This window comes from Leptodactylus fuscus, chromosome 4 (genome assembly GCF_031893055.1).
Source record: "Leptodactylus fuscus isolate aLepFus1 chromosome 4, aLepFus1.hap2, whole genome shotgun sequence".
NCBI lineage: Eukaryota > Metazoa > Chordata > Amphibia > Anura > Leptodactylidae > Leptodactylus > Leptodactylus fuscus.
The window spans coordinates 42,050,006-42,062,953 of record NC_134268.1 but is presented as its reverse complement, the minus strand read 5'-3'; positions in this window follow the sequence as shown (position 1 = coordinate 42,062,953).

The following is a 12,948-nucleotide window of genomic DNA, read 5'->3' as shown; positions in this document are numbered from 1 at the left end:
GGCACAGTAATTGAATGAGTGTCCATCCAACATAATTCAGGGCCCGAGAATGATGGAGTGGACTCTATAGTGAAGCCCCTCTCAATGTTTTTAAAAACTGCTCATCTGTTATTTGAAGGATTTTCTGGGACTTACTTAGTATTTCTCAACTCTGACCACCACTCTGATGAAAGATGACAGAAATCCTTATCGTGAGATCCCATTAGGTAGATTTTTTTCCGCCATCCTGTAAGGCTTTGTTCTACTTCTAGATATCAGAGTCCATATAACCATTCACTTCTTCATAACTGACTTATGCTATGTTCACATTTACATCCTCTATCAGATGAACAGAACAATGGACTAATAACTAGAAAAGAGGACACATACGAAATTTGATGGACTTTAAACTAAAAACGCCGGATGAAAAAATGTGTGTGCTGGACTTTTTACCCAACGATTTAGGCTGGTCTTACACGACCGTAGTTTAAGACCGCAAATGGTCCGCAATTGAGAGTTTTCAATTGCGGACCATTTGCGGACACACTATAATTAGAGATGAGCGAGTAGTATTCGAAATACTGGTACTCAATCGAGTACCACTCGCTGTTCGAATGTAAAAGTTCGATGCAGAACCAGCATTGATTGGCCGAATGCTATACAGTCAGCCAATCAACGCTGGTTCTTCTCCTACCTTTAGAAGTCTTCTCTGTGCAGCTTCCCCGCGGCGTCTTCCGGCTCTGAATTTACTCTGCCAGGCATCAGGCCTGAGCAGAGCCGACTGCGCATGCCCGCGCTACAGGAAATTGGCCGCTTTGACTGTAAGCGGACATTTTCTTGTAGTGCTGGCATGCGCAGTCGGCTCTGCCCAGGCCCGATGCCTGGCAAAGTGAATTCAGAGCCAGAAGATGCTGCGGGGACGCTGCACGGAGAAGACTTCTCGGAGGATCCAGCCCGACCCTCACTCGTGGACTTGGTAAGTGTAATTTGATCGAATGTTGCCTACCCCTGAAACAAGCATTTTCCCCCCATAGACTATAATAGGATTCGATTCAAGTAGTCGAATATTGAGCGGCTACTCGAAACGAATATCGAATATCGAACATTTTACTGTTTGCTCATCTCTAATTATAATCAATGCAGTCTCTTATACCACCGGATATTTTATCCGTGGTGTGGCCGGGCCACAACCGAGGTCAGCACTTTATAGAACATGTCCATAATGGCCGTAATTCACGGCACTGCACGGACTCGCCCATAGAGCTCTATGGCCGAGTGCGGCAGTTTACGGGCATCTGTGGAGTCTATGTTGATCAGCAACTTGTGGACCGTAAAAGCATTACGGTCATGCAAGACCAGCCTTAGGAGGACACTGTGATGGGCTCTCCGAATGGAGGCTCTGAAGCAAATGTGAACATAGCCTTATGCTTCTCTATCATAACCAACAACAACCATTGCTTTTCCCTTAACTAATCATATTCAGGATTTTCTTCCTGATCCTTTATATTTGTTAAAGGGGCTCTATCATTGGGAAAAGTCATTTTTAACTCAACACATTCTTGCATAACCTTTAGAAAGTCTATTCCACACCTACCTTTAGTATGTAAATTGCCAAAGTAGATTTTGAATAAATCCGTTTTATTCATATGCTAATGAGCTTCCACCGCGCACTGGAAGTGTCTGTTTGCACTGGCTGCTCTATGTGTATGTATACCAGAGATGAGCCTCTGCTATACATACACATAGAGCAGACTGTGCACACAGATACTTCCAGTGCGCGGTGGAAGCTCATTAGCATATGAATAAAAATGGATTTATTCAAAATCTACTTTGGCAATTTACATACTAAAAGTAGGTGTGACATAGCCTTTCTAAAGGCTATGCAAGAATGTGCTTATCTAAAAATGACTTTTCCCAATGATAGAGCCCCTTTAAACCTTTTGGCCATCGCTCCCTTCCCATCATGTAATGTTTCTGAATGTATTTTGGTACAATATTTTGAAAAACTGCTTGTTATGAACCAGTTCAATCATTTCCATTAACAAAACTTTTTCCTTGTTGAGGACCAGAAATATAACTTGGCGCTTTCCTTGCCTGCTGTCTATAGGACTAGTGAATCTTGGAATCTAGGATTTTAGCACGGTAGATGCAGTGCAATGCTATACTGTACCATAGAGAGGCGTTATTGGTCATTGCATACACTTCAAATATACAGAGGTTTTACCCATGATGATTATCTAGATCTTGCAGCCAATGACGTGCCACACATCAGCAGTGTCTATAATATACATATTGAATGCAATTTCAAGGTATAATGTGCCAGGAAAGACTATTGTTCACTATGTTGAAAATATGGTGGCATAACACCATTGCAACTTGAGGGCTACTGCATTTGCCTCCGATTGCTATGTATAATAGTATGAGTGACATTTCTATAATATACACTATTACACCACACACAGGTCTTGACTTTTCACTTTTTTCAATTATAAATGGATGGTGAGGAGCTTCTAGTCTCTAAGAACTAAGTCCACATTACTATTCAAGACTCTGTAATGCTGCAGGAATCTCATTTATCAAAGTCTTCTTGTTAAAACAATGGTTTATCCACAGCAACAAGCTTATTTAAAAATGCAGCTGGGACAAAGAGAATTTATATTAATGAATTGAAACGTTCTTTGGAGGCTCATTTATTCCACAATCCGTCCCAATGTTCATACATCAAGTTTAACAACTGCAGAATTGTTTACTTCTGTAAGTGTACGTAGATAATGGTGTCGGCACTTCTTGATTTCATCGATTATCTTAGTATACAGATGTAGCAGTTAAGCAGTTGTATCAAGCATCCAGTAAACTTTCCTACATATGTACTTAGGTGTGGGGAATAATGGAAATATCCTATAATGGCTAATGCAACAAATACACAGAAGTGGCCAGCACTGCCAAACAATGTGAGCAAGAAATGCATATGCATGTGTCTAGGACTGCAAGAAACATGCAAACACAAACATTTGCAGCACCCGGTGTATTACTGCTAATCCCTACTATATGTAAAAATCCATTAAAATGAGGTTCTTGGTAAAAATTTGACCAAACTGTATAAGCCCATCTGGTTGACGGCCTCTTTTAGGTGGGACCCTACACTACAATGACTCGTCTCTCTTTAGGAAAGGATATTTAAATTAAGGTGAGTCATTTTAGTGTAGAGGTTGCCTTATAGTGGCAGAAGAACTTTGACAGATTGATCAGAATGTTGCCAAGAACCTCATTATGATGTGTTTTTATGTCCAGTACCTATTAGCAGTAATGTTCTTGGTGCTAGCAGGGTGCAGTTGCAACTTTTTTTTTTCTTTAAATGTAGATTATACCTATACCTATCAGTATGTCTATCAGTATGTCTTTTGTAAAATGGGAGGAAATCCATGCAAACACAGAGAGAACATACAAACTTTTTGCAGATGTTGTTCCTGGCGGGATTTGAACCCAGGACTCCAGCGCTGCAAGGCTAACCACTGAGCCACCTTGTTGCCCCAATGCAGTTGCAACTTTTTGTGTTTTCATGTTTATTGCAGACCTTGAAACATGCACCTGCACTTCTTGTTCGCATTGTATGGCAGTGCTGACCACTTTTATGTGCTTTTACCATTGTGCATTTGGGGTTATGGCTGACACGTTTTTGGTTCATGCACGTCACCCAACTGTCCAAGACATAATATGGGTGAATATGGGTGAACTGCATTTGCCCTTAATTCATAGGAGGGCCAAAGAGAGGTGAGTCATTTTAGTGTAGGGTCGCATCTAGAATAAGTTGCTGGCGGATGGGCTCAGACTGTTTGATAAAAATGTTACTAAGAACCTCATTCTTATGTAGTTTTATATGCAGTAGGGATTAGCATTAATGTATTTTGTGGTCACATGTGTTACATGACTGTCCTTAGATATGTTCACATCCAGCACTTCGTCCTTCTGAAATCCCAGATGAATAGTCCTGTAAACTGGACGGCAATGTCAGGAAATGCGAGTCAAAGCAACTTTGAATCTGCAATTAATTGATATAAGAGCGAATGCAAACTAATGGTAAGGAAAGAAAAGACAGGACTGTATAATCCTGGTATTGAGAAAATACACTACATGCTCTGTCTATATCCTAATATTTTAGTAAAACACCAGCGTACCGCAGAGATGGCAGCTTACAAATCTTTATTTCTAATAGTGTACAACATAGGCATCACTTCCCATCCTTATATGCATGCAAATACGAAACGGACCTTTATGTGACCTGTGCAAATGGAAATGATTCTTACTGGCTGGTGGAAGACAGTGCAGAAAACAATGCAGTCTGTAGGAAGACACTCGGAATTTACTAATGTTATTTGCTTTCCTTAAAAGCTAAGAGCCTTTCTTAAAAAAAAAAAAAAAAGTAAAGTCTACAATTGTTATTGACCCTTTAGAGGATTCTACCATTAAAATCAAATTTTTTGTCGATCACATGTAGGACTAGCCTTAAGAAAGGCTATTCTTCTGCTACCTTTAGATGTCTTCTCCGCACCACTGTTCGGTAGAAATCCAGGTTTTTGTCGGTATGCAAATGAGTTCTCTTGCAGCACTGGGGGCGTCCCCAATGCTGCGAGAGACCTCTCCAGCATCGCCTCCATCTTCTTCAGGAACAGCCTCTTCACACGTCTGCTTTCGGCGCTGGGGGTCAAACTTCAAGGCCTCGGGCAGAGCCGACTGCATGCCCACAGGCCACAACAAAATGGCTGCTTACTTACTTACTCAAAATTTGCAACAAAAAAAGCTGCATTTGCGCAACGTGGGGCCTCAACCTAATAGTAAGGGCTTATAACTTTGTAATAGCTGAATGGATTTGGATAAACAAAACACTAAAGTACTCAGGGTAAAGCACCTATCAGATGATGACACTGGGACTTTCATGCCTTCTTTAATTTACATACCCTGTTTGATTGCGAGGGGGGGGGAATAAGTAATTGGGCAGTTTTATTATGTCTGCTCGAGCCTTTTGTATTAAAGGAGATAAGCCAATTCCAGAAGAGCTTAGCGATGGCTTTCTTCCATCAAGTACATGTCATACTCTGCTCTGCCACTGGGGAGGGGGTGTTATACATTGTGGGGTCACTGGGGGACCTTATACTGTGTGAAGTCCACTGGTTGGACGTTATATTGTATAGGTACATACTATGTAGGGCCCCAAAAGCATAATACAATATAGAGTCACTAGGAGGATGTTATACCATGGTATATACCATTCTACGTTGATTTTATCTTTTATTGTCTTGCACATGATTTTTTTATACAGTAAATAACTGATATTTCTGGACAACTTGTATCCAACAAGGAAAGTGCTGAGTTCAGCAGACTGGAGTCACCCGACACAGCCCCATCCTAGTTTCTGCGTTGTGGTCTGATAATTGATTTATCTTGTCAGTATAAATATTTATAATACGAGATGTAAAGTAGTTTATGGAAGTGGCGCAATAATTACAATGAATGATCACTCCTCTATTTTGGTAATCCATTATGAAAGAAACTTTGTAATTTTCTCAGTGCCGGCTGCTGAAGATTGATCGCGGCCCAGACTGGAAAGTTTGCTTCATACTTAATTACAGTGAGGTGCATAAATGAGTAATATATTCATAGATCAGCATTGTAGCAGGGCTCCGTGTTACTGTGTATTATACAGTATGTAGTAGTGTCCTGGCCATAGGGGCAGGGTGTGTGACTGGTGTGGGCCAGCAATGGGACAATGGGATAAACACTTGCCAGAGGGTAAAGCCTAGAGGGTATGGACTCTCAAGAGGTTCTGATCAAGTGAGGAGGTCTCATTACTCTGAGGTAGAGGTAGTTAAAAGTGGCATTTACTAAAGTATATTCAATTGTTACTGCCATGTTACAGAACACATTACCGTGATAAAAAGACATCAGCCGTGGTGCCCCAATAGGATCTACTGTATGGGGTGGTGCAAACAAGGAGTGGAACGAAATGCCACAACTGTGGTTAATGACCTGAAAATTAATCAAATTTAAATATATATACATACTGTATATACAAAGATATATATTTGAAAGTGTTTTGTATTGAAACAGCCTATTGTTTGCACCATATTTAAAAAAAAAAAAAACACCTCAATAATCTCTTTAAAGGGGCTCTATCAATGGGAAAACTCATTTTTAACTAAACACATCCTTGCATAGGCTTTAGAAAGTCTATTCCACACCTACCTTTAGTATGTAAATTGCCTCAGTGGTTTCTGAATAAGTCGGTTTTTATTCATATGCTAATTAGCCTCCAGTCAGCACAGGAAGTTCCCAGCAGCACTCATCTCTACTATTATCTCCTATGTGTGTGCAAACAGGAAGCTGACTCATCATCATCAGCAGCCTCTGCTGTATACACCCATAGGAAACAATAGCAAAGAGGGTGCACGATGCATTGTGCACCAGTCTAATTAGCATAAATAAAAACGGATTTATTCAGAAACCACTGAGGAGATTTACATACTAAAGGTAGGTGTGGAATAGCCTTTCTAAAGCCTATGCAAAGATGTGATTAGTTAAAAATGAAGTTTCCCAATGATAGAGCCCCTTTAAGCCAGAAAATATTTATTTATGTACATACAGATATGTTTTTAAAATAATCAACACAAAATTATGGACAAAAAAGTCATTGTCTTCTCTTCTTTATAAAGACTGATTACTAATAACAGAGAACAAGAACCACATCTTTTTACAATTATCAGTAGTGTGTATAACGCCATTTTAATTGATTGGGGGACCCTGTGCAAAATTTTTGAACGTGGGCCCACCAATACCCTCCCATAACTTAATTTCCCCAGCCCACCTCAACCACTAATGTTACATTTAAAAAAAATAGTAATAATTTTTCACCGAACCACGCTCCGGTGAACCTGCAGATCCCGACTGTAATGTCTGTGGATCGGCGCTCATTGCGCTTCCCTGCCGCAGACATTATCAGCCAAAGACTGAATAATGACATATGGGGCTAATAGCTCCGTGCTCCACTATAGTATTCAACATCTACAGTACTTGTGTCCTAAGGACACAGATAGAGGTGAAATGACTGCCTGCCGCACAGAAGAGCGGGACAACACCTGAAATGTGGGACTGTCCCGCTCGATCCAGTGCGGCTGAGGGGGCCCCCACAAACATCGGGTTGTGCACTGTTGCACCTATGGTTAAAGTGGCCCTGGGTCTGTGTAGGGAATACACTAAGTGTACATTCCGCATTTCCTTTAACCCACTAGTATAAAAAAATGTCGTCATTAATAAATGTAGCATGTGGCATATTTGAAAAAAAAATGCACTTAGAAAAAAATAAACCCTGGAAAAATTTGAAAACTATTTTGAAAAAATAAAATCATGTAGGCCTATGTGGCGACCTTCACCACTTATATGGTCCGAATTATTTTGTAAACAATTTAAAGTATACCTCCAGCCATAAACAACCTTTAATAAATGAATAGTACAGATGACACCTGCGCTCGGGATTCTGTTCTGTGGGTCCACCCGAAAAACAGAAACCTAATCCGGTTAAAAAGTGGTTACCCGCAGAAACCCATAGACCCCATAGGCTATAAATGGGGACGGCAGGGTTTACGCCTGAAAAATGCAGAATGGGGGATGGAATCCGAACAGGTGTCCAAGCTCAAAGTATTTTTCTGACACAAGGGGCTCAAAGGGTAGGGAGCATTGTGGAGTAGGGGAGTTGGTGGCTGCCATACAAGTGCTCATCCCCAATGGTCAGCTGTTTTACATGAATCCAAATTGCGGTATTTACCAGTATATTTTGGGCATATTGGAGAAAACCGACACAAACATGGGGAGAACATACAAACTCCATGCAGATGTTACCCTTGGTGGGATTCATAGCATTACGAGTCTACCATGCCATTTGTAGAATTTGTAGAATTCTCAGAAGAACATTGTCTCCTGCATGGAATGGCTGATAACAGGGAAATATGCATAAGATTGAAATACATATCCAATAACGATACGATAAGAATCCTGTTCTTCTACCGGAGCAGTGGATCTCCAATACTTCACCTAGTAAAGTAAGCCAAGATAATAGATCCCAGTAGAAGTGAGCTACGTATCACCTGTATGTTCTGGTTCAGTTGGCCGACTTATTTTCCCATGGGTTATATTTGAGTATACAGCATTGTATCTGCTTAGAAGTGACTTCCATTGTACACAGCTATGACATTGAGCCTCACCGTCCACTCCCATACTGACAGGTATCGGCATTTGTCAGTGGCACTTTGTGTTTCTTCCTGTGTATCTCCCAGAACAGCTGAAGTTTCCCAGAAGCCATATTGAGATGCCTCATTTAAATTGGTGTGATGTTGCTTAGTCAACCAACTCTTAAATGACAACTGCTTTAAATGAAGGGTATGCAGCTTGAGGCAAGCAGGATTTGCAAATCTCCATTAAAGGCCTGCTGTGGCAGCTGCAGTAAATTAGGGACATTGGAGAAAAGTTAAGTACTAGGAATATTTTGGACAAATAATTGCAAATGTATTTAAATTTATGAAGATTCGGCGGATCCTCATTTACAAGTGCAGAAGCACAAAGAGGATGCACTGTGCATGACATTCTCTCATTTTCTGTGATATTTGTCAGAAATAAGGCAATAAGTTTTTTGGCTGATAAAATATTCAGATGTATGTGATTTTAATGTTATGGAGGGTTGAATTCTACATTTAATGAATATACTTTTAAAGTGCTATCAGTATCTATCTACCCGTATCATATACATTCAGTATCTATCTCCTATCTATCTACATTAGAGCTGAGCGAATTCTATTCAAAACTGCCGTTTCGAATAGCAAGCTCCCATAGGAATGAATGGATGCCGTCTGCATGCAGCCGGGGCCGGCGTCGGGCCGCTTAACCCCCTGCGCGCCGGCCGCTCCATTTCATTCCTATGGGTGCGTGCTATACGAAACGGCAGTTTTGAATATTATTCGGTCATCTCTAATCTACATGTATCATATACATTCAGTATCTATCTCCTATCTATCTACCTGTATCAGGTATACATTCAGTATCTCTCTCCTATCTATCTCATACCTCCCAACTTTTGAAAAACGCAAAGAGGGACAAAATGTGTGCGCCGCTGCAAATGTAGCTCCACCCACTTTTACGTTGACTCGGCCCATTATCATTAATTTATTTTTTTTTCCCCATGTGCCCCCACACAGTATAATCCTCCTACAGTCACCCGTACATTATAATGTCCCCTTCCAACTGCCCCAAGTCCCTCTCCTGGAGCCCCAGTTTAAACTGTCGGAACCTAGAGGGGGACATGAAACTGGGGCAGCTGGAGGGGGACAATAAACAGTGGGGGTAGTTGGAGGGGGGCAATAAATTAATGACAACTGGAGCGGGACATGAAACTGGGGCAACTTGAGGCAAACAGATCCCCTTCCAGCTACTCCTACAGTTTAATGTCCTCCAGTGACACCGATTGTTTAATGTCCCCCTCCAATTGTCCCCATTTTAATGTCCCTCTTAATCTCCCCCAGTTTAATTGTCACCTTCATCTGTCCCCAGTTTAATATACCCCCTTTCTCTGCCCCCAGTTTCATTTCCCCCCTCCATCTCTTCCCCCAGTATAATATCCTCCCTCCATCTTTGCCCCCAGTGTAATGTCCCCCTCCATCTCTACCCCCAGTATGCCCCCCCTCCATCTCTGCCCCCAGTATAATGTCCTCTCTCCATCTCTGCCCCCAGTATAATGTCCCCCCTCCATCTCTGCCCCCAGTATAAAGATCCCCTTCCATCTCTGCTCCTAGGTTACTGTTCATAACATAAAAACACTGATACTCACCTTTCCTTGATCCCCTGCTGTTCTGTCTGCAGTCTCAACTTCAGTGCTGAGCTCCGAGCACGATGTGATGATGTCAATCACATCGCGCCCAGATCAGAACTCAGCAGGAGGAGTATGCCGAACTGAAGCAGGAGTAGTATGCCGATAGCTTCTGCATCCTTCAATACTGTATTCAACTCATCTGCGCCCTCCAGACGCAGATGAGTTGAAACCAGGATTTACATCCCGCCGACTGGAACTGCAGGACATGATCCTGAATCCGTGAATGTCCCGCAAAATCCGGGATGGTTGGAACATATGCTATCTTCATGTATCATGTATACATTCAGTATCTATCTCCTATCTATCTACATGTATCATATACATTCAGTATCTATCTCCTATCTATCTACCTGTATCATGTATTCATTCAGTATCTGTCTCATATATATGGTCCCTTCTGGGTCTACTAAAACATTGACACTGTAATTTCCAGTTTTTAGCTCTCCTCTAATAATCTCTGAATTCTGGACAGCTTCCATACCTCTCTGTTATAACGTCTGGTTTTGGACTGGTTTTTTGTATTGCCCATGACATCCAGACCACCAGAAAAGATCTATTCTTCTGGCTTAGTTGTTTAGGAAGGTGAAATGAGGTCAAGGGGACAAGAAATATAAGCAGAAAAGGGGACAAACGTTCACCCAACACATATGATATAATGCCCCCTCAGTGGCCCCTACATAGTATAATGTCTCTTAGTGGTTCTCGTTCAGTATAATAGCCCCTTATGGCCTTGACACAGTATAATGTCTTCTTAGTCACTCCCATGCACATTAAAATGTCCCATCAGTGGCTATAAGACAATAAAATACATCAAAAAATGAGTAAATCAATTAATAAATACCTATTCCCGTTCCAATAGGCTCTGGTTCTAGTGCTGTCTCATGGTTGGTGCTCATTGCACTTCCCTGCCTCAGACAACACTAGTTGAGGTCTGATCTAGCTCCGAAATCCACCATTGTATTCAACAGCATAGAGTTTAAGTAGGGACCCACCACCAGGAACAGTGGACAGCGCCTGATATTTGGGAGTGTCCAGCTGAGAGGGGCCCACCTCTGCCATAGGGCCTGGTACTACTTCATCGTTTTTCCCTATGGCTAAAGCAGCCCCGTGCACAATGTCTTGTGTTTGTAGTTTATATTCTGCAAAACCTAATGGATGATAATAATAATTATTCTGCGTATTTTTCTTATTGATACAACACCAGCAATGTTCTATGAGCTGGTAAATGCTTTCTAGTCCTGCTTTATTACTAATATATCCATCTTCTTTAATACATTTTGATTTTTATATTGCTTCTTGCTTTATAACTTTATCAAATGACAGAATGTACCCGTTCAATCTATTCACAACGCGAAATACTCTGATTGTCAAAATGCATAAAAGGACATGAATACTAATGTGCCTAGGCCATGAACGCTTAAAGAGACGGCGTACGTGTGTGTGTGTGTTTGTGCATCCTTACCGGGAATGTAGGACACAGTGTGGGCTTTACAGGAACTGACATATCACATGGTACACGAAACTGGGACACGGAGGTATACATAAAAAAAACTGCTCCCTTTAATTCTGTTAAGACGTTGTGTTATTCCGGTTCAGCTAGCAATTTTTTTTTTTGTCTCCTTCTGCTCTTTGTTCCGTTGCGTCTGAATAGGAGAAATGTTAGTTTGTGATAGCGATGCATTGATTGCCGTAAAGAACTACATATAACCTTTTCTGCTCCCTCAACAACAGTCAATGGTATCTAACAAGATAGAAAAGATAATGTGCTCCAGCTGCCATTTACCGGACAAAGGGATAGAAGTCTTTTATTGTCCCCGCTTGTTCCCTACATGGCCTTGATTGTCAATGCAACTGATTATAAAAATATGAGGCTTTGTATAGGGCAGAAGGAGTGCGGCACATATGCACTTAAAAAATCAATGTGACATAGTCCGAATGTACCTTTACCAATAACGCTATTTGCAAGTAACGTATTTATAGCAAGGCTAATAAGAGAGATGTATTAAGGGTGATCTATCTTCTGCAGCAGAACAATCGCGGGAATATGAAATCCATCAGATAATATTTTATAGTGTAGATCCTGCCAGGCGTCAGCAGCTGCAGCAGACATCTTGTCAACTCCTGTCGCTGAATTCTCTAGGATTAGACATCCGCCACTGCTGCACCTACGATCTTCTCCACTGGTGTTATACTTTCATTGCCATAGAGAGCCCCAAACATGGATATCCTACTGTGCTCCCTAGACTGAAACACGTACCGGATCCTGGATTATTTATGTATGTTCATTTTCAGTTCCCTTGTCCTACATAGCACAAAACAAGGCTTAGATAAGGGCTTTGGAGTGTACACAAATGCATAGGGATGGAAAGGGGGGACCAATTATTTTTTTGGAAATAAATAAAGGAAGGAATAAATACACCGGGGAAGATAAATTTAATGACAATGTACATGTTCTGGCATAATCTGCATCATCAACCTGGCGTTCAGTACAGACTTGTACTTGTACTGCTCCCCCAGCAGGCCATCTTTTTCGGTGTGGCCTGCAGGGGGAGCAGTATATCAACCAGGGACAGAAATAGACTTGACAGGCTGATCAGGAGGGCCAGCTCTGTCCTGGGGAGCCCCTTGGACCCAGTACAGGTGGTGGGTGACAGAAGGATACTGTCTGTGGTGACCTCCATGCGGGAGAACAAATCCCACCCCATGTATGGGACCTTGAGGGGACTTGGCAGCACTGTAAGTGACCGCCTGCTTCACCCCAAGTGTGAGAAGGAGCTATCGCAAGTCCTTCCTTCCAACCGCGACCAGGCTGTATAATCTACATCAGTCCAAGTGAAGATCTCTCCGCACAGAAAACTAATGATTCTGAAGTCTTCCTTCTTTCTTCTTCTCTTCCTTAGCTGCTATGGACTCCTAGTATATCTTCTCTTCTCAGCATATGTGTCTCTACTTATGTAATATATTACTGTGTATTATCCTGTATCTGTATTACTATGCTGCTGTAAGATACTGAAATTATCTCTTATTTACTTAGTGGTACTTAGTGTTTTTGAAACTTC